The sequence below is a fragment of the Apus apus genome, chromosome 10 (assembly GCF_020740795.1).
Source record: "Apus apus isolate bApuApu2 chromosome 10, bApuApu2.pri.cur, whole genome shotgun sequence".
NCBI lineage: Eukaryota > Metazoa > Chordata > Aves > Apodiformes > Apodidae > Apus > Apus apus.
Genome location: NC_067291.1, coordinates 9,732,636 through 9,759,397, shown reverse-complemented (window position 1 = coordinate 9,759,397; position 26,762 = coordinate 9,732,636). Strand labels below are relative to the sequence as shown.

Here is a 26,762-nt window from a genome sequence, read left to right as displayed (position 1 = left end):
GCTAGGATCAGGTTGGTACCACAGCAAACCTAAACAGTTTAAATTAATTGCCTCTGGGAGCCTCATTTAGATGTTCTCCAGCCTATTTAGAAGTGCCATCACCACCCTGCAAACTGCAAGCTAATCTAATTTAAGTACAAATAACACAGAACATTAGATGGAACATAACAATGCAACATCTAAATATAAAAATATTTTTCAAAGAAAGAAATACATTCTCACAAAACTGGGAACAAGTTAACAGACCCTAGCACTTGATCAATACATCCAAAATTTCTAAACTTGCCAAAATGCATATTTTCAAGCAAATATTACACAAAATCAAGCCATTCTTACTCAGCAATGCAAAATTTATCAGGGCAACAAACCTGTCAATATTTTTTAACTCACATCGGCTTTTTCTTCCCTTTATTTCAAACTCAGTAGTTGTATCATAACAGCCCTTCAGTGAGCAGTTTGATGCAACACCAAGTGTTGTTACTGCTGCCATTCAAAAGCTGGAAGCTCTCCACTGTACACCAACTGATAAACACTATTTAACACTGCAAACTTCTGCATTCATTTGCATCATAACAAAAGCACGTTTTTCTAAAGATAAAGTGATTATTTGGAGTTGGAGGACAGAACAACAATAAAACAGGTAAATTTATTGGGATTCCCTAAACCTGTAGCATTTTATATATATATATACACACACACATAAATATGGCTTTATCTTAGATTTTAACTACACTTGAAACTGTGCCACCACCCTTCTAAAATGAGCTTTCTAAAGCCAATGATGATCGCTGAAGAACTTATTGCTGATTGAATCTCTGATTAACTGTTCTCCCAGCGAGTCCAGTTGGGAGCACTTCTGAGATATTCTTGTGCACATTAGGATTTTCAGGCCTGATAGTTCAATGCAAAAAGAAGTGGTATGTTCTCATGCCTCAACCCTTAATTTAGTTTGCATATGAATGGAAGTTGCCAGTTTGGAAATTTAAAGTAACAATCTAGTGGCTAATATATGCAGAGAAAATTGAAAGCACTAACCTACTCCTCTAGATCAAGATTTTAAAAGCATTTTTAAAAGACTGCAGCAAACAAAATCCAACCACAGGCATTTGGTAAAAGCAGCAGTAGTCCAAGTTACTACTGTGCATCATTCTTTGGAAATACTACATGTGCCAGGCATCCTGGAGCAGCCTCAGTCTTTGCCAGGCCTTGGAGTCTTTCAGGAGGATATAAACCAAGTATTTAGAAGCATTCATTAACCTTAAGTGTCTTGTTTATTGGTTGCTCAACTCAGGATATCTTCTAACTAATTTCCTTAAGTGCCTCAGAACTTCTCTCTTGACCAATAGTAAAGGATTGCCTGTAACCATGATTAAAAAATCTCTGTGATCTTGCTAAATTCCCTCAAAGGGAGTATACTTTGTGTCATTCAGAGTTACATGCACAGAATGTTAGGGATTAGAAGGGGCCTTTGGAGATTACCTGGTGTCCCTCGTCTGTGGGGAAGTCTGTGCTGGATATTAAGGCTTGATCTACATAGATTTTGCTCTCCAAGAACTTCCTCAGGTTGTGAACAGAACTGCTCTTTCAGGTGTACCCAGAGCAAATAAACTTGTTTTGATCACAGCAGAAAAACTCAATTACTTTGGGTTAGGTCAGCCAGTATATCAAACAGCTTAAAGTCCTTGTGTCTGCTAAGTTTACTTTGGTGGAAACATATAATGAAGCACAACCATACAAACATTTGCAGGCAATTTTGGAGAGGCAGTAAAGGCTGTGGTGATCAGCCAGGTGCAATAACTTCCTTCTCCAGATAGTTCTACGAGTACACCACCTAAGGTGGTTTGAGCTCATCAAGCCAGCACTGATTACAGCATATTAAGGCACTTCTGCCACCTGTGCCATGAAAACAGATTTATTCAACCACTTCAGGCATACCTGGACAAAGATACATGCTTGCAGGCTAATTGAATAGTATCTGTGTCTGCACATCCTGCCATGACAGTGTGAATTTTATAACCAGTGACCATTGTAATACGACTTCTGCACTCTACCACTTTTTCTGTGAATTCTCAGCTGGTCCTGTGCACTTGCCATGTCAGAAGAGTAGACTCCCTCCTTGCCTCCTTACAGCATGCACCCTCATGCTGCAGGGCTCCTGTCCTCATGTCTTTGTATACAAACCTGCCATAGGACCTCGACAGTACTGAATCTGAGTACTGTTCCCATGAGTACTAACAGGTCGGATGAGCTGTTCGTATTACTTGGAGAATAAGATGAATTTGCAACATTACATTGAAATATAAGTTTTAATAAAGAAAAGAGTAATTGTGTGCCTATAATTTCACTGATTACAGAACACAGCATGCAGCTTTCTAAATTATAGTTTACAGAGATGTTATCCTGAATTTTTTAATCTCTGTGCTTCTTTCAAAGCATCCATTTGTATGACTCTTGCCTCCACAGCAGAATATTAAATTTGCAGTACTGTTTTATATAATCTAAGATAAGCTGTCCTATATTCTTGAAGTAAACAAAATTGTTTTTCATTTAAAGGCATGTTCTTAGAATAGGTCACTCTCACTGATCAAAGTTTCTGTCTGTCAGAGCCATATAATGTTCTACCATCTTTGATTTTGTCAGGTAAATGTCATTAATTTAATAAGCAAATATCATGCAAAAGTCTTGGGTGCCTTGCAACACCATAAATTTAATAAGTGTTGTGCAATTAGGAATTAAGAAGAAACTAGCAAAGTGGTGTCTGTGTATTTGACTACATCAATAGTGGAGTTAAAAACATAGACAAGGAATCCAACCTGCATTTCCTTATTTGAAGCATGAAATACCACATTGTTCTAAGGTTATTTAATACATGCTGTTGATACAAATATTTGTTATAAATCCATTTGCTCCATAAAGCGACAAGGCAACAGTAGTAAAAATAAAGCTCTTTGCCTTTTATCTGGAATTACAACATACAAATCAAAGCAACCACTTTCTGAATTCTGATAGTTATATTTTTTGTGTGTTCTTAAAGTCCAATCCCTTCTTTGGATCAATGAAATGACTGGAAAGAGTTTTATCAGGAAACACAGACTAAATATTACATGCTTCACTCATTACTTGTGGTAGGCCAAATAAATTGCCCAGTTACATCAATCCAGAGAGTCTGCAAAAGATTAATGCTTTGGTAGAAACTCCCTGTCTCTTAAAGCAAAATTTATTTCTTCCTTTTCAGTTTAAATAATTACCATGATTACAGATCTTGCATATCCATAAAGCCATTCTACCTTCTTGTACTGAAGAACAAAGTCTTCCTTCTATCATTTATTCTGCCTCTGTATTGTTCCTTCTTTCCTGACATAAAAAACCCAACAACAACAAAAAATAAACAGAAAAAACACACACACCCCCCTTTAAGTAACAAAATATATTAAAATAAAACCCAGAAACTTTTCTATATGTGTCTTTCTTGAGGCACAGACTCACTTTCAAATGTCTATGGGTTAGAGATAGCCAGCTTCCTTGCACCTCATCAGGATCCTGGATTGGGCTGCTTGCAGTAACACTTCAGTAAATATCTTTTAATAAATTTTGTACCATTTTATTCAAGCAACTCTCTTAACAGCTTCTGCAAACTATTACAGACCCCTAACAAGTCTACTGACTGCCAGTGACCTTTTTTTCACTTAAGGGAAAAATATTATCAAGCCTACCAAGGGAAAAAAGTTTATAGTGGTAGGTGTTTGTATTTGAACAGAAGACTGTCTCCATTAAATGACTTCTTAGATTTTTTCTATGACATTTCTGAATTCTCACACAAAGAGAAAAATTATAAACTGTTATGATCCAACATGAAACAGATACACCACTCAGACTTCAAAACCACACTCATTTCATAGTTGTATGGGCAGACAGCTGAAATAGTCATTCACACCAATTTATGGTAGAGGATATTGGTCATTGGGAGAGAGATGCCTTCTTACAGGTCCCAAATCCTACCTTTTGGTTTCAGGCAGCCAGTCACACCTTCAGACTCATCACCTGACTGAAGACCTTCTGGAGATGATCAGAAGAGCTTTCACCAGGTACATCACCTAGAACTTCTTCAATATGTTCTCTTTCAGTAGTAAAAGAGAATTCTCTGTCCCTATTCTCTACAGCAAGATTTTCACGTAAAAATCTGTTCCACTAGAGCTCCCTGGATAACAAAGTTCAATTAAGTTTAGATGCATTGTTTCAATTTTAAGGCTGTTCAAGTCTCTAGGCTCAATTCAGTCATTGGTCTTCCCACAGAGAATCTTTTAAGAGTTTTCAAATTATTTTATCATAGTTGCCTAAATATATCCCCAAACTACACTCATTACAACATGAAAACCAAACGAGGATAAGATTTTAATAAAACATTCAACAAAAGATTACATGCTGGTAAATTACCCTATCTCAAGTAGTACCACATCCTAACAACACAGCCAGGCACAGCCCTGTTGCTATCTGGTTTTCTCAGGGCTCTTTTTGCTTCCTGTACAGAGGCAGAACCACTCCTACCACCCATCTGCTTAATAAATACCCTCATTAACTCAGCATCTGTAGCTTGTTAACACAGCTCTTGCTACAACAGAAAGCAGGTTCTTGCTCTAAACTATCCGAGATTTTATTTTCTCACTCATTCAATCATTGGCTCAAGCTAATGATTCAGACAGAAGAAATACCAGCAGACATAGAGAAGTCCATGCTGTCCCTTACTAAAGCAGATGATCTATGATGTTCCAGGAATGTCATTTACTGTGGTGTCAGTATCTGAATTAATGTAGATCTGGGGATTTAATTTTCTTCCTGGATTTTTTATACACATGTTAGTTGCAAAAAACATCAATTAGCCTTTTGGTGTCCTAGATACCTTCCCACAGAGGTGTGGGAAGCAGAGGAAGGAAAACACCTTAGAAAGATAAAGTTCTTCAGGAGCACTTGGTATTTTTTGACAGTGATCGATCCACCAAGGTTGTACATCTTCCAGCAGTTCATGAAGGTGCTGTTTACCAAGAACACCAGCAAGAACAATCCCCTTGCTCTTAGTACAGCTTCTACTGAATCACACTAGCTAACACCTAGAAACTTTGCACATTAATGGCTCTTATTCAGCTATAGGCTTCAACAAACACTGCTAGGTTAATACATATCAATTAATACTATTAATAATTTGTTACAATTAGCCTAATTAGCATTGTTTTTCAGAATCTTCTACTTTGATCCATAGATACTACAAGTAGGCGACAAGAAATAAATTTTTAGAAAGCATTAGCCCCTGAAGGACATTTGGCCATTCAATATAATCAGAAAGACAAATACAGTCCTTCCAAATATGCTGTTCTTTGCCATAAGTCCCCATAGCTGGTGGCCATCTAGACAAGCCCAGAGAAGGGGCTTATCTAGAAGCAGCCTCTGAACTAACACCTCACATGGCTTCTGTTTTACATCAGAGCTAATTTTTCCCTGATAAGCCAGAATTTCTCCTTGCATTCAAGTAATTCACCAGAATAGTTCTTTACATAGAAATATCCCATAAGCCCATAGAAATTTAAAGCAATACTTACTGAACTGATGCTCCAGCTTCTTGAAGTCTTCTGTTGTGAGGGCAACCCTGGACTCACTGCTAAACACATCTTTTGAATAGATCTTTTGAATTTTTAAATAGTCAGAGGAACAGCATCCTATGTAGAGTTGTCCAATGCTCCAGTTTTCATAAGGGTCATCACCCCAGTCACCACCATTTCTTTGCATCACCTTCATTGTAAACAGGGTTGTGGCAGACAGGCAGCTCTGTGTTTGGGGCAAGCCCTGACAAGAAATGTCTAGCTCTTCACAGCAGCAAACGCAGCTGGAGAATTCCCAGATCTCTGAATCACATTCATGTTATCAATGAAAGATGGTCCAGTGTATCTGCAGGTGAGAAAACTGCAGCTGCTGAATCATATGCATTGCAGTGCTTGTTCCAGGTACTTCTCCAGGATGAAGCTGTGCTCCTCTAGCTGACACTGGGATGATATTGCAGAACTGAAAAGCAAAGATGGAAAACAATCCTTAGCAAAGCCGCTGCTGGCAATGAAGTAGGTAGGATACAGCTACAGTGACAGAATGGTAACCATAGAAAGTGGAATTACAGGATTAGCTATGCAGGAGTTCTGGAGTCATGTCCTACAATGTGCAGCTATGCTGCAATGGGGTTGCATGGTTTCACACCCAGAAGTTGTGCAGGGCTTACAGGCCCATGGTGAGTTTACTGGGATGAAAGGATATAACGCACAAATTGAAACAGACACTTAATGATTGTTGCAAGTGTATTTCCCAAAGAAAAAGCAGCAGTAGAGATATCAGTTAATATGGTGCTCTTGAGCAGATACTGTTGCATTGCTGGTGATTTGCACACCTTCAGACGAGTATGAGCATGAACAGGATTCATACAAAGAACAAACCAATCGTGTCACAAGATTTGTCTAGAGTACAAGTCTTTATATATATTATATATCCACCTGTGTAGTATCATTACTTCACAATGTTCTTCCTTACATCACCTAGATTTAATTTATTACATTGCCTTCTACTTCTAGGGTGCTCAACTGTGTCATTTAAATGATGTGGCATTGTTATAGTACTATGTACTCTATTAATTACTAACAAAAAGCTCTGTGATTCCCACTATAACCTATTTAATGTGGCAAAATAATGAAGCTGTAATTCTACAGACACTTCTTATTGTTAGAAGTCAAACTCAAGCTGAATTGATATATTCTAATGGTTTCATATATGTGTCAGTAGAGCTTAGCCTGAGAAACATTATTTTCTTTGTTAACAATTTGTAAAATTTTTCTTGTAGAACAGATCTGCTGCAGCACTGGACAATGGGCTCTGAGCTAAAACTCCTCACTAATACATGCGAAGAAGCTGTTATTAAATAAGCCATGTTGGCAGTCTGTGCGTTCATCTTCATCAATTACATTTTTTCTTTTATAGTATTTCTAGACTTAGTTTAGTCAGCATGACAACTCAGAACACACATTTAGATGCAACATAATTAACTAAAGACATGCCATTGCACAAGGAGGATGTGAGCTGACCTAGCTTTAACCAATCATGCCTTTGAAGGCTAAATTAGTTCTGTGAAATTTGTTGAAGGCAGACCATTATAATAATGCTTGACTTGTGAATTAGCCAGATATCCTCCACGACTTCACAGCAGTTTAGAATATAAGTATGCCCCAATTTCACATGATTGGATAGCAACACAAACATTACACATTTTCAAATCTCTATCAAGGAGAATCACTGTCTTTACCTTTAAGTAGATGACATTTACATTATCCTCCACACTAAAATAATCCTAATTAAAAAGAAAGCTCATCTAAACTCCCTATTTAATATTTTTCCTATATGAATAGTACATGTTATTGCCTCCTTCAAGACAAAAAATGACACGGAAAACTCCAAAGACTGTTATCATCTAATATTAATGATTCATGACTCATCCCTATGCCACAATGACACTTTGGATATGTCCTTCATATGCATCATTAGAATATTTTTCCAATTAGTTTAAAAAAATCTGAGCTTATTCATCAATGCAGGGGCATGCTGCAACACTAGTTGCCAAGAAATAAACTTAAAAAAAAATTAATCACAGAAATAATAATTTACTAAAACACTGACATTATAACCTTTGTTCTAGCAACATAATTTAAATGAATTTCAAAAACATTTGCCAAGTTCTGCTCCATGTGATGTGATGCTGTACTGACTGCTGAACCAGTGAATAACCTCATCTATCACAACAAAACATCTTCTGAAAACTAAATCTAGTTCTTAGGATCTGAAACTACTGGGATCCCTGTAGAACATCTGCCTATCAGCATTACCTGCATTAGAAGTCACTAGATTACAAAAATCTAACTCTTTAGGACGACCATTATCTTTGCTAGAATAGTTTCATTTGGCTACTCTTGGAGTTAAGAGGTTCATTAGATTCCCAAGAAGATATTTATAATGGGAAGTCAGCCAGGGTCTTTCTCACACAGCAAGCATACAAAGAATCCTAAAAGGCTTTTAAAACTTAAAACAAAACAAAACAAAACAAAACAAAAGGAGTTTAGAAAGTGAACTACAACTTCAGGAGTCAGCCTTAGTACAGTAGTCCTGGCTGCCTCTACACCCATACATTACATTACTTTGGGATGACAGAACATTGAGCAGTGGCATCATGCACCTAGAGGGCCAGAGTCCTGTTTTGAAGTGAAGATTTAAAGCAAGCTACAAATGTGTTGGCAAAAAATGTTCTTCTGGAGTTAGATCATAGTTTAATTTAATAGACATGCTGTCTTCAACACCTTAGTATTCAAAAGATTAAGAAAGTAAGATTTAATTTTTTTCATAAATCATTCTGCTATAAACCCATTTGATAGGATCTTACACCTCTCCTTCAGTCACTTCAGGGTGCATATACTCTCCACTTCTGCTAGGGAAAGAAGTATCTTTCCCTTCTACTGGTTTAAAACTGAAGCATAAAGAGATGTAAGAACTTGTCCAGAGCAACAAAAAAAAACTTTTGCAGGCAATCTGCACAGTGCCTTAAACACAAGCATCTTTCTTCTTAGACCTGTTGTCTTGCTCCTGAGCACAATTAGGAAAGGAGATGAAATATGACATAATTTAACCATATACTGTGTTCAATAATATATAACAAAGGCACTTTTATAAAGTTAACAATACCTTTGTTCCCATGACATCCTGTTCCTTCACTACAGTGGTAAGTTGACCTGTGATACCCAATACAGAAAAACCTAGCAAGCAGAGGGGGTTGTATTGTACAGATCTGCTGAAGTCACAGAGTGTCTTAGACAGGCTTATTATTAAAAATTAGCCACTTATTGTAAATTCTAGCTGACACATCTCATTAAGTATAGGCCAGAATAGACTTTGGTGATCGAACCTCATTTTTAATAGCTTTTCCCAGCATTCTGCCAATTGTTGTCAGGAAGCTGAAAATTACTCCTGCCACTAGGATGCCCACTTTATTCTTGCTGACTGCTGAGAAATTTCAAAAGGCTGGCCTGCCTCCTCTGTGCCTGATAAAGGGTAAAACCCAACCATGTGCTCATGATGGCAATAGGCTTTTAAAAACCTCTCAGCAGTCAGCATGAAAGGAAGAGAAGTAGGGGGTAAAAAGAAAAATATTTTCCATTGTAATTTCTTCTACATAAGAGCCCAGAGTGGCTTGTGACATTGACTGCCCCCTTCTAACACCCAGTTTGATGTGCAGAAGTGGGACTGAACAGCTTGTCTAGTGTCCAGAATCTAAACGGCAACTTGTTGTTGAAAAGTCCTCCACTCCTCCCCCACAACCAGCCAAAAAATAAATAAAGTCAGTTTTTCACAAATATCAAACTTGTCCAAAGATGGTTTTTTAGACCTATTTTTAAAAATAATTTCTTTTCCTTCAAGTCACTTTTCCCACACAAAATCAGGGATTCTGGCTGTGTTCAAATGGAAGCAAGGAATAGCAGGGAAATTTAGCTTACCAAGCAGAGTCCTCTGTGAGTCTTTTAAGATCTCACTACCCAAAGATAATTAACTTAGCTCCAGTAATCTCTTCAGTGCAAATTTTTCCTGCCTCTGAGTAAGTACCAGCACCTAACTTCAGTTCTCTGCCTTAGTGCGAGAGCAGTTTCAGCGATTATTTTACAGGCTACATTTCAACAGATCCAACAGCATGGCAGAACACAACACTTCAAGAAAAAGCATTAAACTCTCTACATACAGACTTAATATATTAGAGTTCCTCCTTCGACCTTAAATTTTTTCATGAAAAGAACCCCATGGACAAGAATCTTATTTACTCTGAGCATAGACAAAACATAAGGATCCCAGGTTTAATCAGGCTGGAAAGGACCTCATCAGAAGGGCCATAGTTCAATATCCTGCTGCAAGAAGAGTCAACTATGAGCTCAGACCAGGTTGATCAGGCTTTATTCCAGTCAAGTTTTGAAAACCCTTAGGAATGTACAGAATCTGGGCCTACACAACCTTCCAGGCAACTTCTTCCAAAGTGTAACTGTCCTCAAAGAGAAAATGCTTTTCCTTGCATCCAGTCAAAATCAATATGGTCCAACTTTCAACTTAAGCAGATGTGTATAATCTGCTTGAAAAAATCTAGATGAAGCAGGTAAGTATCCAGCTGGTCCAGCAAGACTGAGTTGCTGATTGAAATATGGAGGGTTATAGCCACAATTTTACACTACTTATCAAATTCCCTAAATAAATTCCAATGCCCTCTACCTCCCATTCTTTGTAGTTTGTAATTATTGTCTGTGTAAGTCCCCCAATCAGGCCAACAGTGCACTGATCCAATGATTTTGTTGTCTTCCCATTTGTCTGTTTAAGAGAACACTTTGCAAACACTTCCAGATGTATAAAAAATAAATGTAGTAATTGGCATGGAATATTTTCCAGTTATGATGCTATGCACATTTTTTTAAAAAACAAGCTTGAGAAAGAAGATAATTTAGTTGCCTGCAAATCTGTCCACTGAATTGAAAAATCAGGAATAAATCTTCAGATGCCTCAAACATTTTGCTTCCTACATATTCAGGTGTGAAAGTGGGTCACTGAACTCTTAGCCTTGCTTCAGCCATGACCTTTTAATGATGTGTTTAATTTTTAAGATGTACATGTGACTTTCTCATGGGAAACTTCTTTACAATCATTATTCAGCCATTTAATCAAACCATCTTTCCTATCTAAACAGAAAAGATTCCCATCAGGAAATCTGCAACAGAGATTGGCTATTACAGCATTTCCAGGTTTCCTCTGGGATTCATTTCCCACAAGGGTTCCTGCCTTTTAATTGACATCTTGGTGTCTGAGACCAAACACTGTCTTCACTCCATTTCCTGCTCACCCTTGAGACAGCCATGAGTAGCTTCTGTCAAGAGGTGCTCTTCTATCGGAAAAAAGGGAATAATCACAGGAAACAGATATAGTCATTAAATTAGTTTTCTGTAACAAAACTTGAGGACACTGCTGTTTTTTGATTCTCTGCCTTCAGACCCAGTAAATGGTAAAACTAGCAAAGACATATTAAGTCACACACAAAGCATTCTAATCTCCTGCCAATGCAAAATGCTCTTCACTTGCCCTATATTGCTTTTTCAATTCTATCTTATTTCTATTTCCCAAAATAGAAAGAGATATAAAAAACTTCTCTCTCCTTCAGTAATGTACACTGCAGCTGGTGAACCCTAACACTTTACCTTAAAAGGAAAGAAAGTGAAGAAAAACAATAATTTAAACTAAGTTTGATTTCCTGTATTTAGTTGGTTTATTGAAAATAAGACTCCTAAGGTGGTCCAGGATTTCCTTAAATACATTTTTTGCAGGAAAGGATTTAGAGAAAAACTGTCCAATCTTACAGGAAAACAAACCCAGACATTCTGCCATATGGAAAGATTCTCAAATTCTCTAATCTGATTCACATGGGCTATTTAGGCAATTAACTAAATCCATTTAAAGGAAGGTAAAGAGGGAATTTCAGAAAAGGAAGCCAAGCAGATCTTCATAACTATAGCAGCTACATCATGCTTCCTACAATCACCAAAGGAGACATTATGGGAATGATGATCAGGGTGGAAGCTGGGTGGAGCTCAGGGGATGAAAGAAACCTTCTATATCAATATAATGGTGAGGAATAGAGGGAAGGCTCCATGACTTTTCTTGTAACAGAGGAGATGGCTTCTCATCTCCATGAAGCTCTTCTGTATATGAGCTGGAGTAACTCTCCACCACAGTGCCCCCAAATAATCAACCATGGCTGAGGAAGGATGGCACTCTCTTGTACCAAACAGATCATTTAGCTATTACTTTTACAACTGTAGAGAGCCACTCACTGCCTCAAAATTACTTCTTAGCCCCAGTTATCAAACTATCGACACCTGCAGCCAGGAGCACTTAAAAGAACTGATTGCCATCCACAGTCTACAGGAAGTCTCAAAGGATAAGGAGTAACTGCTGTACAGAATTTGAAAATAAGAACCCTAAACTACTATACTCTTCTTTATGGGATGACATTTGGGGCTAGGCCAAGCTGAGAGAACCATAAGGATCTTCAGACCAAGCCCCAGTTAACAGACGTAATGTACAATACCGTTTTCTTCCACACAAAAAAGGTCCTGTTCAGCCTTCCTAAGCTACATCAGCCCTACATGTGTTATTGTTCTCTGAACAAAGACGTGAACTAAGGCTTCTAATTTATTAACTTCATTTAAAGAAAAGTGGATATTGGTGCCAAAAAGCAATCCCCAGTCCAACAAAACACTTACGTTTTTAATCCAATTATTCATTTATTTAAAGTCACATTGTGTTTAAGTGCCTTCCTGGATGAAGGCCCAGCAACCTCTTTTTGGAACTATAGTCTAGCTAAATCCAACAAAGAAATGGAGTTACACTTGAGAACTGAAAGTTTATTTAATGATAAACTTCAAAATCCTGATTTCTTCTTTCTTTGCAGCCACACACGTTGTCTTGGAAAGTGTGCCTCTTCCATAATGATATTTGGAATAACCATTTCAAAAGTAAAACAGCCTGGGTTCACCTGTCTAAAAATGACCCAAAGCTTTACGAAACTTTTATAAACTTCCCACTATTTATTTACATATTTATTCCTTTTTATTCCTTTTAATAGTATCCTCCAATTAAATTGTGCTAAATTATATACTTGAAAATTATTTTAAACTCATTCCAGTTTTGGTCCAGTGATCCCCATTAGCCATGTCCATCTGCCCTAAGTGTTCTCAAAATAACATTTCCAATCTATGTGATTTTACTTTTTCTTACATAAATTTACTTTTAAAGCAGCGACCCCACTAATTTCCAACAGAAGGATTTTTGCACCTAAAATTTGCCTTTAATTATCAAAGATTTACAATCAAACATAATTATTGTTGTATCCTGTATACTAAGAATAGTAAACCAAAAACTATCCATAAGCACTCTTGCAAATATTCTGGCACCTAGGTGCCTTGGAGGACTAGTCCACTTCTGACAATATTGCTTCTTTCTTCTGTGCTTGGGCTAATCTTTAACTTCATGTCTTCAAAAAGATCCGATTTTAGAGAGGAAGTAATGGCTGAAGAACAAGTGACTGGTGTTAGAGATCACTTCATTGTTTCTCCATAAGGAGAAATCATGAGGATCTGCCAAACTCACACAGAAACCTTGGTATATTTTAAATGGAAAAAAGTCTTCTGTATGTACAAGTGAAAAACCTCTGGAAAAGAAATCTTCTTGCAGTGAGAAATGTCATTACCAACTACAATGAAAATTGCTACCAAGGCCTCTAAGAATCTATTATTTTTAAATAAATTTTAATAAATATTTTTGAGACCTCCAAAACCTCAGATCCAGCAACAAAACACTCTGGATTCAGACTGTGAGGTTCTGAACTGGCAAACAACTTCCATTTCAATATAAGACTAAAGCGATATATTAGTAATGAGGGCTGGACTGTTCAACTTGTGCCAAGACAGAACCTATGAGCCACATACATAGTAAAATAAATGCATTAATCTCAACATTCAAATTTCTGGTTATGGGCTGCTGGTTTTACAAGGACATCAGCAGCAGAGATAAAGAACTCATCATCCTCCTCTACTCAGCACTTGTCAGACCACAACTGGAGATTTGCATTCAGTTCTGTATTCAGTCCTTGCCCCACAAAAAGGATGGGACAGGCTGGAGAGGATGCAGAGAAGGGCCACAAGGATGATCAGAGGGCTGGAGGACCTGCCATATGAGAAGAGGCTGAGAAAACTGGGTTTGTTCAGCCTTGAGAAAAGGCTTAGGGGAGGTCCTATAACCATGTTCCAGTACTTAAAGGGTGGCTACCAGGAAGATGGAGACTCCCTATTTACAAGGAGTCACATGGAAAAGACAAGGGGTAATGGGCAAAAATTGCTCCTGGGGAGATTCCAATTGGACACAAGAAGTAAATTTTTCACCATGAGGACAGTCCAACATTGGAATAGTCTCCCAAGGGAAGTGGGGGATTCCTCCACATTAGACAGTTTTAATTCACAGCTTGACAGGGCACTGAGCCATCTCACATAAACTATAGTAGTACCTAGAGGGGTTGGACCAGATGATCCTTGAGGTCTCTTCCAACCTGGCATTCTATGATTCTATGATAAATATGAAGACATTCTGTCAATCGCTTCAGATTTTGTGTTTTGAGAATAATAATACTTAGCAACAGTAACAGGGAACAAGAAGTCATCTCAATTCCTAAGGAGAATCCTGTTTATTTTTTTAAAGTGACACAAAAAAAGTTAGTTTCCTTTATGAATATGACAGAACAGTAGTTAAGAGCTGAACAATTGAGCCCTTCATCTAGCACGAAAGACACTGGCAGATTCATGCAGTCCACAACTATTACATAATTTAAGATTCTTTTATTGTAAGGATGACCTATGCAACTTTCCTTCCACCTTATCTTCTTTTTTTAAGGTTTTCATTATCTTTCTTATTCTACTTAATTATAGCCTGCATTGATTATACGTATACTGTAAACCAGACTATAATATATAAACCTGTTTTTAACTCAGCCACGTTCTGCCTAAAAACATTAATGTCATCACAATCAACTACACTACAATGAACTTTCTTAAGAACTGTAGCCTAAATTCAGATTTTTGACAAATGCTTAGGCAAATTTACCATGTTTTCCATCAGTCTGGCCAGCAGACAACTAAGACCAGTCAGTACCAGCTGTTACTGCCACCCTCACATACTAAATATTTCCCATCAGCATCTTGGTTCTGTAGAATACACAATATCAAAAGGTCTTTCAAGTTACCACTCTGCAGCTTTAAAGAAAATTAGCATGTGGGATCCTGAGAAACTAAAGCAACATAGCACATGCAATGCTGAGAAACTACACTAGCTCATAGTATTTATACACATATAATTTGGCTAAACAACTGTCACAGAAATTATTTCCAGTTGGAGAAGAGAAAAACAAAAAAAGAGACACAGGCAAATGGTAATGATTTAGTAGTGTCCAGTAGGAGTGAATGAAATAAGCTATCAGACCTTATTAAAAAGTTTGGAAAAAAAATATCAATTTCCCACATTCACAGGCGATAATAACTAAAACCCAACTCTTGCTCATTGAGGGGTGTTTTAGTTTGCTTAGGATTTGGTTTTGTTATTTTGTTGGGTTTGGGTTTTTTTGCTAGCCGCTTGTTATTACAGACACCATATGGGATTTTTTATTACTATTACTAGATGAAAGCAGGTTCAAAGTGAAACTCTGTCTTTCAAGATTCTACTATATATAATACACACTAAAAGCTTCACCCAGTTTGGCCTCATTATATCTTCCTTAATTGAGTCTTAATAAAAAGACTGTGTGTTCCAGTGTGATATGTATTAATTGGTTTTCAAGAAGAGAGGCTGGAAGCAGTATAGACATCTCAATTAGGGATGCATTTCAACATAAATACAAAATTTAAGCCTCTTGTGATTGCCATAAGATTGACTTAGAACTAAACATAGTGAAATTATGCACCGAGTCTCTAGATCTACTCTGTACCTAGCTAGCAAGGCAAAGCATTTCTGTAGTAGATTGATTTAACGCCACTGAAAACTAAAGTAGGACTACATCTCAAGAGTGTGAAAGGCTGTCACAAAGGGAAAGCTTAATTTATCAATTTGCCAGTTTCTCAGGGGAAGCCATTAATGACAACAGCATGAGACTGCCTTTCAACAGCATTCATTTGACTTAATTTCCTAACTTTAAAAAAAAATTATAACTTTTCCCCCATAAAATACCAGACCTGTCACACATGCAAAAGGGTGAGAGGAAATGCAGCTCTAAGCACAGAGCACACCATTCATCTCACAGCTTCCTCCTTACACTCAAAACTCCAAGTGCCATAAAAACAGTATATTTAAAAAACAACAAAACAAAAACCCAAAAACCTAACAAGCCCACACTACAAAATGTTATACACTCACTTTGCATATAATAAGAGTCTTTTAAATAGTATGACTTTGCTAACACCTATAGATGCCCGAGATCATCATGAGAACTTACAAAGCTGTGACCTGTAGGGAAGCAGCTAGCAAGAACCTTGCCTTCAGGGTCTCTTTGATTAGCACGTTCCTTTTTCTCTGCCAATGGAAGGTAAATTCTCTCTTTCTCTCATTATTCTTTACTATGCTTTCATCTTTTAAACCTCAAAACTTATGACAACTCATTGAGCAGAAAGACACAGAGTAGAGTAAGAGGTCAGATTTTCATTCAATGTCACTTCAGCCATTTTAAAAGGACTCAGATTAGCCCTCTATGGCTATAGCTTCTGTCTGCTTCCAGACTAGGCAAAATCTCCTCCAAACAACGAATCAGTCTCTAAAATATTCTGAGGATTTATCATAGGGACATCCCTGCAGGAGCCCAAACGCCTTCTGAATGCAAGGTGAACATAAGTGCTCAGGCAGTTTAACCCAAAGAAGAACACTGATATTTGCATTCACATGCCTCCTCTTTCTTAACAGCCATGTAATCTCACTCTTCCTTTTGCATACAATGAAAGAGAAAAAAACTCAGCTCTTTTGCAAGTGAGCTAGAAAATGCAGATGTAAACCCTCTTTGTCTAGAAGAGAATGTGTCTGAATTGTATCTGTATCACACTGCTACATGCCAATTACTTTAATTGGGGTGAGATCCAAGAATTGCAAGAGGAAGTTCGTAGCATAATTAAGAAATAGTTTTTCTCCTCAGTGCTCTTCTTTAATCTTCTTCTTTGCTCATGTTCCTGCTTCCCTCCCACTCTTTCTCCATTCAGGGAGTTTCTCATTCTGATTCTTCAGTCTTTTGGCACGAGCATTGTTGTACTTACACCTTCAGACAGGCATGGAAGCCAAAAAGCTGGTTGCCTTTAGTGCTTGCAAGATAAGGTGTAAAGAATGAAAAGCAAATAAATGAAAGTGAAAGGATTTATAATGATTTAGTCTGCAGTTTGGTGCAACATGGCACAATGCTTTGAAGAGTATCTTGTTAAAAGCAACGGCACATTCGGCCAAGAAATGCCACTGCTCAGCACTCAGGGAGCTGGGTAACCTCACATGAACACAACAAATGTACTCCACAATGAAGGAAAGACTGACTATGTCATGCAGATGTTCTGCAGGATCTGTAATCAGCATGATAATACTAAATGAATCAACGAAATGGGTGTTGTCTTAACAATACCAGCAAAAGTCATACAGCTGTCAAGCTCTGTTCCAACATCAATTTTCTTCCTAAGAGCCACCCAGTCTCAATCTGTTTTGCAGTTAGGAAGGATTAACACCAACAGTGGGCAACTTTTATTGACTCCTATGTTACACAGTAGCCAATGTTATTTACTCCCCACTCTTGACACTTCAAACCAGAATGTATCAGAATTTCTCTGAACAAATTCCCATGTACAGTCATTTGTCTGTAGCAAAATCACTTTCAGAAGTTGCTCTGGGTGGACAGTATTGCACAAATTCATCACACATCTGGTTCTGAAATTGCAGGATTTCTCTTTCTTTCTTTTGAGGGATTTGTGAAGTATTCACTGGATTCATTCATCACATCTTACTTCAACTATAAAACCCTTTCTTTGTCAACAGAGAAAAGTCAAGCTAAGTGTTATTTCTAAAATTTACTATATTCTGGGAGTGTTTTAAATCACCATGATATATTATTATTTTTATGTACTATCCAGTCTCTTTTTTGATACATTCATTATAAGCCTGTCTCTCAGTTCAGGCTTAAAAGTTTGGTATATTCCACTAGCCAAGGAGGTGCCTTCTTTTAGAATATGTTACCAAAAACTTATTTAGAATCAGGTGCTAATCAGAATCTAAGACATCTTAAAGCTTGGCAGTTAAACTATGGCATAAAAGTAGGTTCCAGAATTTAAATAATCTATTTCTTAATCTCATACACATGCAGGTTATTCATCACACATTAATGTTAGCACAGTTAGACTGATAGTCAAAGTGAAGTGACATTCAAGATATATTTTTGTCCAGCACTAAAGCTATAATGACATATGTACTTTTACTAATGAAACTTCCATAATTTCCCTGTACCTCTGCATCTGAAACTGTGCTGAAATGGAGCCTTGTTGAAAACTCAATCATTAAGAGCTTGACATTCATCTGTCTGCTAGCAATAGGAACATCATCATTGATTATAGAGATCAGCATAGAAACAACATCTGGTTTTAGAATTATAACAAATAATATCTGAATAAACAGTTCTTTGTCTCTGTGCTAAACCTGAATACAAATTTATGTTTTGTTTTGGTTTGGTTTTTAGTGGAGAAAGTAGGTTAATGTAATTTTACAGAATCAGTATTAACTAGGAAATAAGTTTATTCCTTAAACAGAATGGGATGGAGTCTAAGGGAGGTTAAATTATTTGAACACTGCTTTACACCAAATGAGAACTGGCCCTTGCTCCTTAAATGAATGATTCAGTCTTCTTTCTTATAGTAAGTGGCAGTAGCTCACCAACTTCATCTAGAGCCAGATCAGATAATAAATGCTTTAAAAGTGGATTGTATCAGTGTGACCTAAAGACATTCAAAGTCAATGTAGTTTTAGTGTACAAAACCCCTGGTATGACACTTGTCAGTAGTCACTTTGGAAGCACTCTTCCTCTTCTTTAACTAATACTTGTTTCAAGTTTCAGCTAGACTGGGAGAAAATTAAACAAAAGATCTTCCATGGATCCACTTGGAATTACATCAACTATAGTTTTGGAAATTTACAGTCATGCCTTGGTTTGCTGGAGCATCTTTCTCACACAGGCAAAGTCCTGCCACTGCATTCAACACAAAATCATAAATGCTGCTTTATAACCCTCAGATGTTTACTCTAGTGAACATCTGCCATATTGAACAAGCTGTACAAGCATACAACTAATTTGCAATTCTTCAACTCCTTTTGCATTGATGTATGAGAATGTGATATGGTGCTGTCTTGGAGGGTTTTTTGACTGGCATTATCAGGTTTTTTTGTTGTTTTTTTTTTTTTTCTGAGATAAAAGGCTGAGAAAGGAACAAAATTTATTCTTAAAGTGCAGTTTGTCCAAGAGCAAACATAGATTTGGATCTACAACATAAGTAATCCTGAAATGCATACACAGTTTTTAAACTTCACAAATGCACATGTGCACACACATTATCCTGAGTTTCAATTTATGAAGAAAGTGATCTTTGCCTGAGTAAAAAAATTAACACATTAAATGGAGTTTACATACTTCAAAGTGGCTAGGCAAAAATATATATAACAAGAGTGAAGGCCACACTGTATGACTATAATGTTATTATTTACATTTCCAGAAACTTGTGTCCACAGATTTTTTCCACTGTACCTTGTGTGATACAGCAATTACATGATTATGTAACTAAAATTTAAATGAAAATAAATGATGCAAGTTTTTCTTCTAGGTTTCTTTTTTTTTTTCAAGTTCAGTAACTTTTCTTTTGTTTAAGTTATTCTCCTGATAATTACAATTTTCTCCAGAAATATAAATTTTTTTAAAAATATGCACTGTGGAACAGAAATACTGACTTGATACTCTGTTTTGGAGTCCCATGTGCCCTATCATTAGTGGCAGACTGATGGTTTTCTACATTTCAGCAAAACACACTGGACTAATTATAATTCCATCAACACTGGAGTTGAAGAACATGGATTAATGTTCAGCAATTAAAACATCAACAACATCACAAACAATAATGCTTCATACTGTTAATTTCTGTTGCCTCAAGTCATGCTATTTCTCTGTGGGCATGAAATACATAATACAACAATTACTTCCAACATGAATAAAATGCTATCATATTACACGCTGAGATTCATATACTGTAGCTAATTTATGGTACCTAGAAAGGAACGTGCACTTGGTGTACTGTGTATAAGAAGTTAAGTCAGTGTAAAATTTGAAATATTACAAGTCAGTCATATTGCTCTAACCAAACATATGCAGCACCAAAACCAGATTTTAAACAACCATAAGCTTGATGTAAACAAAGTGCATCAGACCTTTACCTTGAAAGGTTTTTCTCACAGCAAGGCTGTTGGTTCAGCCAACACTGGTACAGCCATGCCTTTTGTGCTACATGTTTTCTTAGAAGCTCTAACATCATTGTAATCCTTTCTCTCTGCTGCAGCATCCAATTTAATCAAGTCTCTAGCACAAAGCTCATCTGATGTCATCTCTCCTTTGTGCACTTGGAAATCAATGAAAGCAGCTGCAAGTCTCTGCAGTAGGTAACTTTAGCTTGCCCTTGCACTTTGAGCATTTGCCCCTAGAGTTTTCAGAGGCTGTCACCTCACAGTCAGCATAGCTTGTGGTAGCATAACTCATGCAGAACTTAGAACAGCCCTTTTGTCAGCACAGGACATCCCATCATCCCATTAGCTATGGTACAAGTGATTTTGTGATCTCTGTTGCTGTAACCCTGTTCCTGCTATGCTCAATATTCTTTGTTATCTTTTTCACTTACTGAAATTTATGCATCTTGAGATGTTGGTAGATACATTCAGCAAACTGAAAAATAAACAAATGTTTATCTCTGTTGAATGTTACCACATTTATGTGATCTGAAACATGAAAAAAAGCAAGCTGGGGGACAACTCTATTACAAAAGAATGGTGAGTAACAGCAGGAGCACAGAAGAAATGAGAAGAAACACATGAATGTCACTAGTCATTTTCAGAATTGAATTATTACATTCACTCAGATGCAGAACAGTTGCAGAAACTGAAATGGATTATAAACTCAACAGAGTAATCAATTAATTAATGTTTGCTACATTTTAAGTTTTCCCTATATAGTTCAACAGGATAAAGCAAGATACCAGCACTTGATATTTTACTTATTCATTATTTATCAAGGAACAATTAAGTGGCCTCTCACCTGGGTTACAGATACTCTTGATGACTACAGAAGTACTAGACTGATACAGAACAAAACGTCCCAAGCAGACTGAGCATATAACCTGATACTAACAAGGCCAGGTATGTATCAAAGCTGACACAGGCACAGAAATGTGAATGGACATAAGGATAAATAATTCACCCATCAGCTCACAGGGATGATCGGCTGGTATAGTAAATAGATCACTAGGGGTGTAACAGAAGAAAATGGAAGGGAAAGTCAGGTGTTTTACTTATCTGCAAAAACTTCTCAACTCTTTTCTAGCTTTAGACATTTCTGGCTCTCTCCTAAGCAGCTGTAAGCAAAGCTATTCAGCTTACACCCATGAAAACGTAAGATTCTGCTACATTGACTTTCTGCAACAGTATCTCACAATTGTCATTAAATCCAGCTGGTTTATGAAAGAAAATGTTACTTTTTAAAAAACTTGGCAGAATTTTTCCCTGTCACATCAGCAGCCCTGGTGGCATCGTCACAGAACTATACAAGGCCAGAAAAAAAGATCTGGTTTCAGTCCCCACCTCAGTTTCCCAGGATCAGCAGGGATTACAGCAAGAAAAGTCTTTAGAGATTGCAAGAGACTTCCCTTATGCCACTTAATGGGACGTCCTCTGGCCAAATGAATGTACTCAGTGGCTTCTGAATATAGGCAGGTTGAAATTCACATTATCTCTTCCTATGATACAGAGAAGTAAGGATGCTTCCACCTGATGCCTAACACATGGCATATGGGCACATCTTACAAGTGATAAACAGAAAGTCTGTTGCCATTTTTCAAACATGAGCACCGATGGCTGAAGGCCCAATTCAAGAAAACTCCCCTTCAAAGATCCAAATAAGAGTTGGAAGAGAATTAGCATCCTATTCATAAGATACTTATATGGTCATTGTCAGATACTCAGACAATGGGGCTGATATGCTGGGCTGCTCTGTTTGCATAGTTTGGATACAGACTTTATATGCATTTCAAAACCAAAGAACTATTTTTCACTAGTAGCTTTGCCAGATGGAGAACAGCCAAGGCACAGCTGAAGAGCTATGCATGGAATTCCAATACCAACTCAGGTAAACAGTTTTCTCTCTGTTGTAGAATATTTCATTACTTTGTCTGTTAACCTTTCTTGTGTGAAGAGCCAGCCTCATATTAACCTTATATCAACCATTAGAGATTTTTTTCTTGACATTAGTTGTTCTTAAATACATTTTCTTCATTTTACTTTTTTCTTTTTGCACAAACTTTCTTAGGCCTTGAACTCTATACAGTTATCCTAGTAGAGGTGCACAAGTGTTAAAATAACAGACATTATGATGCTGATGATTCATCATCTAATTGTACTGGCCTGCACTGTCATAACCAACACCTGGTATCTGAAGACAGCTGTAAGAGACATCCAAATCCTGCAGAAAACCCCAACCATTCTGCAACGTCAGACCTACAAGAACATTTCTTCCTTACAGCCCTACAAATACTATCACGATGATACTGGTTAGTCAAGCATAAGCAAGCTCCATAGATCACACCAGCAGTGCTTTTTATTCTAAATATTATTTCCTCCCCTATGCAATTGTAAGACATAACATTGTAAGATGAATCAGTTCCAGAGGCAACCTCTCAAAAGGTCTGTGTTTGAGATGTGTAGAAGTACCTGCACATCTTGAAATTATGTTGATGGCATCAACAACCTGGATATCATAAATAAGCCAATGCACCGATTAGACCTTCAGTTCCTCAGCCACAACAACATAACCTTAAAAAAGCCACTGAAGCCCCCTCCCAGGCACTCTGCTTTCACTTGTTTGTCTTCTTGTCTTCTCATAAAGCTAGACTCCGGTTCAACAAGGCCATGGAATGAAATAATTATTCATTTTGGATGTAAACTTACAGCAGCAGATATCATCAAAGAATTTCAGAAATACAAAGGTGTTCTTATATGTCTTTTGGCAGCAAATAATTAGGTATTTGCTCTCAGAATAATACAGTGGATCTTTTGAGAAATGTGTATAGGATGCATAAAGCAAGATTTATACAGTAGTTTCACCGTCAGCACATCAAACATCTCAGCAAAATGTGACCTATTCAAATGGCAAGTGATGTAGTGAAGAAAGATCATCTCTTAGCTGAGTACATGTTAAGTTCAGTAAAACTGTCAAAGCCCTTTAAGGCAAACAGCCCATTACAGATCATGAACATTCCAAACTATTAGCACTGCCAAGGTAATGTGGGATAATTTCTCTGGAACTGAGAAGTTGACATATTGACATTTAACTTTTCCTCAGAAATCTACATATAGATCATCTGTGCAGACAAGCAGTAGAAAGTTTCTCTCCCTTCTCAGAGCAGCTAACACAAAACAGGTGAATGGCAAGCCTGCATAGGCTAAAGAAGTTAGAGCAGCAAGACGAATACAGCAACTGAATCTCTTAAGAATTCCATAATTGTCTACTGCTCTTTAGTACAGAGCTTAGAAAAATCAACTGGAAGACTGGCAGAAATCAGGATGCTGATTTCTCTGTCAAGAGCAGAGAAATACTACAGCTTTGACTCCCAGCAGTAGAACACATAGTGCCCAGGGAAAGCAGAAGATTACACAATTAAGCTGCAACCATTTAACCTACTAGGCAGTTGATTGATATCTCTCCTATCACACAAATAAAAAGGAGACAACCTGCTTTGGGAAATGCTAATGGACATCTTAAGCTAAATCTGCCTTATAAGAACATCTCCTGATATTTGTACACTATCTAGAAATCTAAACCAGTAAAAGTGCTGCAGTTGCACAGGAGAGAACACACAGGAGATATATTCTGCATTGTTATCTCTATCTTTTAATTATAATAGCTAACCATGAGGCAAAAAAGGGTTTTCCAAACATAGATGACTGCAAAAACATCAGATCATCCACTGAATGGGTTTTTTTTGGTACTCTTCCCATATGCCAATTTAACACTGGCAGAGTGTCAATGACACCTTTAGAATAATTACTGATTTAATTCAGCATGAATCAGGCCCTAAATGCATAATCACTTCATAACACATGCAAACATATTACAAAATAAATAAGTAAATAAATACTCCGTAGGAAACAAATACAACATGAGCAACATGAGCATCTAAAGGAAAACAAATATTCCCTTTGACCTTCAAAGGACAGTTCTGATGTAGAATATTGCAAGAAATCAAAAATCTGGTGCTTTCTACCCTCCAAGACTTTATCATCAGCATATTATCCCATCTTACTGAGTTCTCACTGGTATGATATCACAACAGCCCTAATGACAAACAGTTAAAGTGGACAGAAACTGAGTTCACTTTGTTCAAGAGGCAGAAAGATGTTTGTCCCAGTGGAGTTTTAAAATAAACGGAAGTTTTAAGGACCATAGACCACAAGGTTGGTTTATATCTTGACTAAGTACAAGATTACAGGTCATTGCTTTTCAAAGTGAAAGGCACAGATCTGTACTGTTCAGTATGAATAACAGCTCTAGAAAAGCAGCAACATTTTTTGTACAACTTTATTGGCAAAATACCTACCTCCACACATACTAATCAACAAAATCCCCAAATGTCTTTATCTACAGAAAGCTGAGCTCATGTCATAAAGATTCATGAGTTTAGCTGTAAAGTTCAGCCTACTTCAGGCTTTAACCAATTTGGGGATAAAAACCCACATTTACTGGACAGTGACTTGAATGAAAAAGTGCATGTCAGCCCAAAAAATCAAAAAGAGGGAAATTGCAAATCAACGTGAACACTGATTTCTAACCTTTCTAAATAAAATCTTCTGGTTTTAACTATATTACTTGCTCCAAACAAACAAAAAAAATCATATTTGTATTTCTATATAGAACTACCCTGAGTTGGCTTTCAGTTACACTTCCCCCCTGAAGTTTAATTTCTTTTTATTCAGCTAGAAAAAAGCCACCTAATACACTCAGTAATGCCTGTCCTAGGTTAACTCAGATAAGATTTTTGCACTCATTTTTCAGTGCTGCCAAATAACAAAGTATACCAGAATTCGCATTGTTCAATTTCTTGACAAGAATTAATTCCATTTAGCTCCTAAAATATAACAAAAATGCCAAAGGTTTCTGCATAAAGGTAAAAGTCCATTAAACTTACTTTGAACTTAATAGATCATCCTCTGGCTGAATTTTATGCAGATCAAGTTTACTATGAGTTTCAGATTCAATACTTATGAACATAAGTATTCTGTAGAGTAATCCTGAGGAGAAGGACGTGGGTGTGGTAGTTGATGAGAAGCTCAAAACGAGCCGCCAGTGTGCACTGGAGCCCAGAGAGCCAATTGTGTCCTGGGCTGCATCAAAAGAAGTGTGGCCAGCAGGGCCAGGGAGGGGATTCTGCCCCTCTGCTCTGCTCTGGTGAGACCCCACCTGGCATACTGTGTACAGTTCTGGGGCCCTCAGCACAAGAAAGATAGAGACCTGTTGGAGAGGGTCCAGAGAAGGGCCACCAAGATGATCAAAGGCCTGGAGCACCTCTGCTATGAAGACAGGCTGAGAGAATTGGGGCTGTTCAGCCTAGAGAAGAGAAGGCTTCAGGGAGACCTTGTAGCACCTTCCAGTATTTGAAAGGGGCCTACAGGAAAACTGGGGAGGGGCTTTTCATCAGAGAAGATAGTGATAGGACAAGGGGTAATGGTTTTAAATTGAGAGAGGGGAATTTAGGTTAGATATTAGGAAGAAAATCTTCACTATAAGGGTGGTGAGGAACTGGAATGGGTTGCCCAGGGAGGTTGTTGATGCCCCATCTCCGAAGGTTTTTAAGGCCAGGCTGGACGAGGTTTTGTGCAACCTCATCTAGCGGTAGGGTTCCCTGCTCATGGCAGGGGGGTTGGAACTTGATGATCTTTAAGGTCCCTTCCAACCTTAATGATGTTATGACTTTGTTTAAAGACACAGTATTCAAAGATTTTCTGCCCAAATAAGCCCCTTCAACTTTCAGATTGTACTTACTGTATGCATTTATGTAAGCCTTGAGTAATCCCAACTCTCTTCTCCACACAGCAGCATTGTTAATGTTCACTGATACCTGTTCTCCAAATCTTGGACTTTTCCCCAACTGAACTCTGCCTCTAGAGGGTACCCATTCATCCATTTTCTGCTAAGGCATATGTTCTCTTGGGATTTCTAAAAGAGATAGCAAAAACTGCAAAAGAAAAAAGAAAAGAAGTTTTGAAATTTTAAATGCATTTGCCTTGGTTACATTTACTTCTTTCTTGTATTTACTTCACAAGAATATTCATTTAATTGAGCATGAATGAACACAGAAAGTGAATTTTTCATGTGCTTCTTTCAAACATTCATGCCAGAAAACAGACAGGTTAGACACCTGCAGATAATGAGGAGAAATACAAGTTTATTAGTGAGAACCAAATAGAAAGCATGCATCCTCATGCTCCATGGCATTTGAAAAATAAATCCAGAATCAATATCCTTTAGCTCTATAAATAACATCTGATAGAGATTAAGGAGGAATTTTTCCTTCCCATATTTATTCCATAATTGCTTGATGGAACTAAATTCTGAAGCAAGTTTATCAGAGAGAGAATAGACACATGCACACTTCCCTGCAGAGAAAGCTAAGTTTCATCAATTATTCCATGATAACTGGGCATGTTTTCAGTTTCACAAAAGGGTGATGTTGTTTATCCCTCAGTGAAAAAATGAAATCTACCTTGTATTTTCTCTTGGGTATATCAGGTAATGAATATGCCCA

At 37.4% G+C, this 26,762-nt stretch overlaps 1 long non-coding RNA gene across 1 annotated transcript in view; it reads right to left on the bottom strand.

The window, feature by feature from the left end:
- LOC127388492 (uncharacterized) overlaps window positions 1–26,188 on the bottom strand; it is a 328,289-nt gene extending 302,101 nt beyond the window's left edge. The window contains exons 1-2 of the long non-coding RNA XR_007890392.1: window positions 26,000–26,188; window positions 5,592–6,051 (exon numbers count right to left, since the gene is read on the bottom strand). This is a non-coding gene — a long non-coding RNA (uncharacterized LOC127388492). The remainder of the gene's footprint in view (window positions 1–5,591; window positions 6,052–25,999) is intronic.
- Window positions 26,189–26,762: the final 574 nt, after the last annotated feature.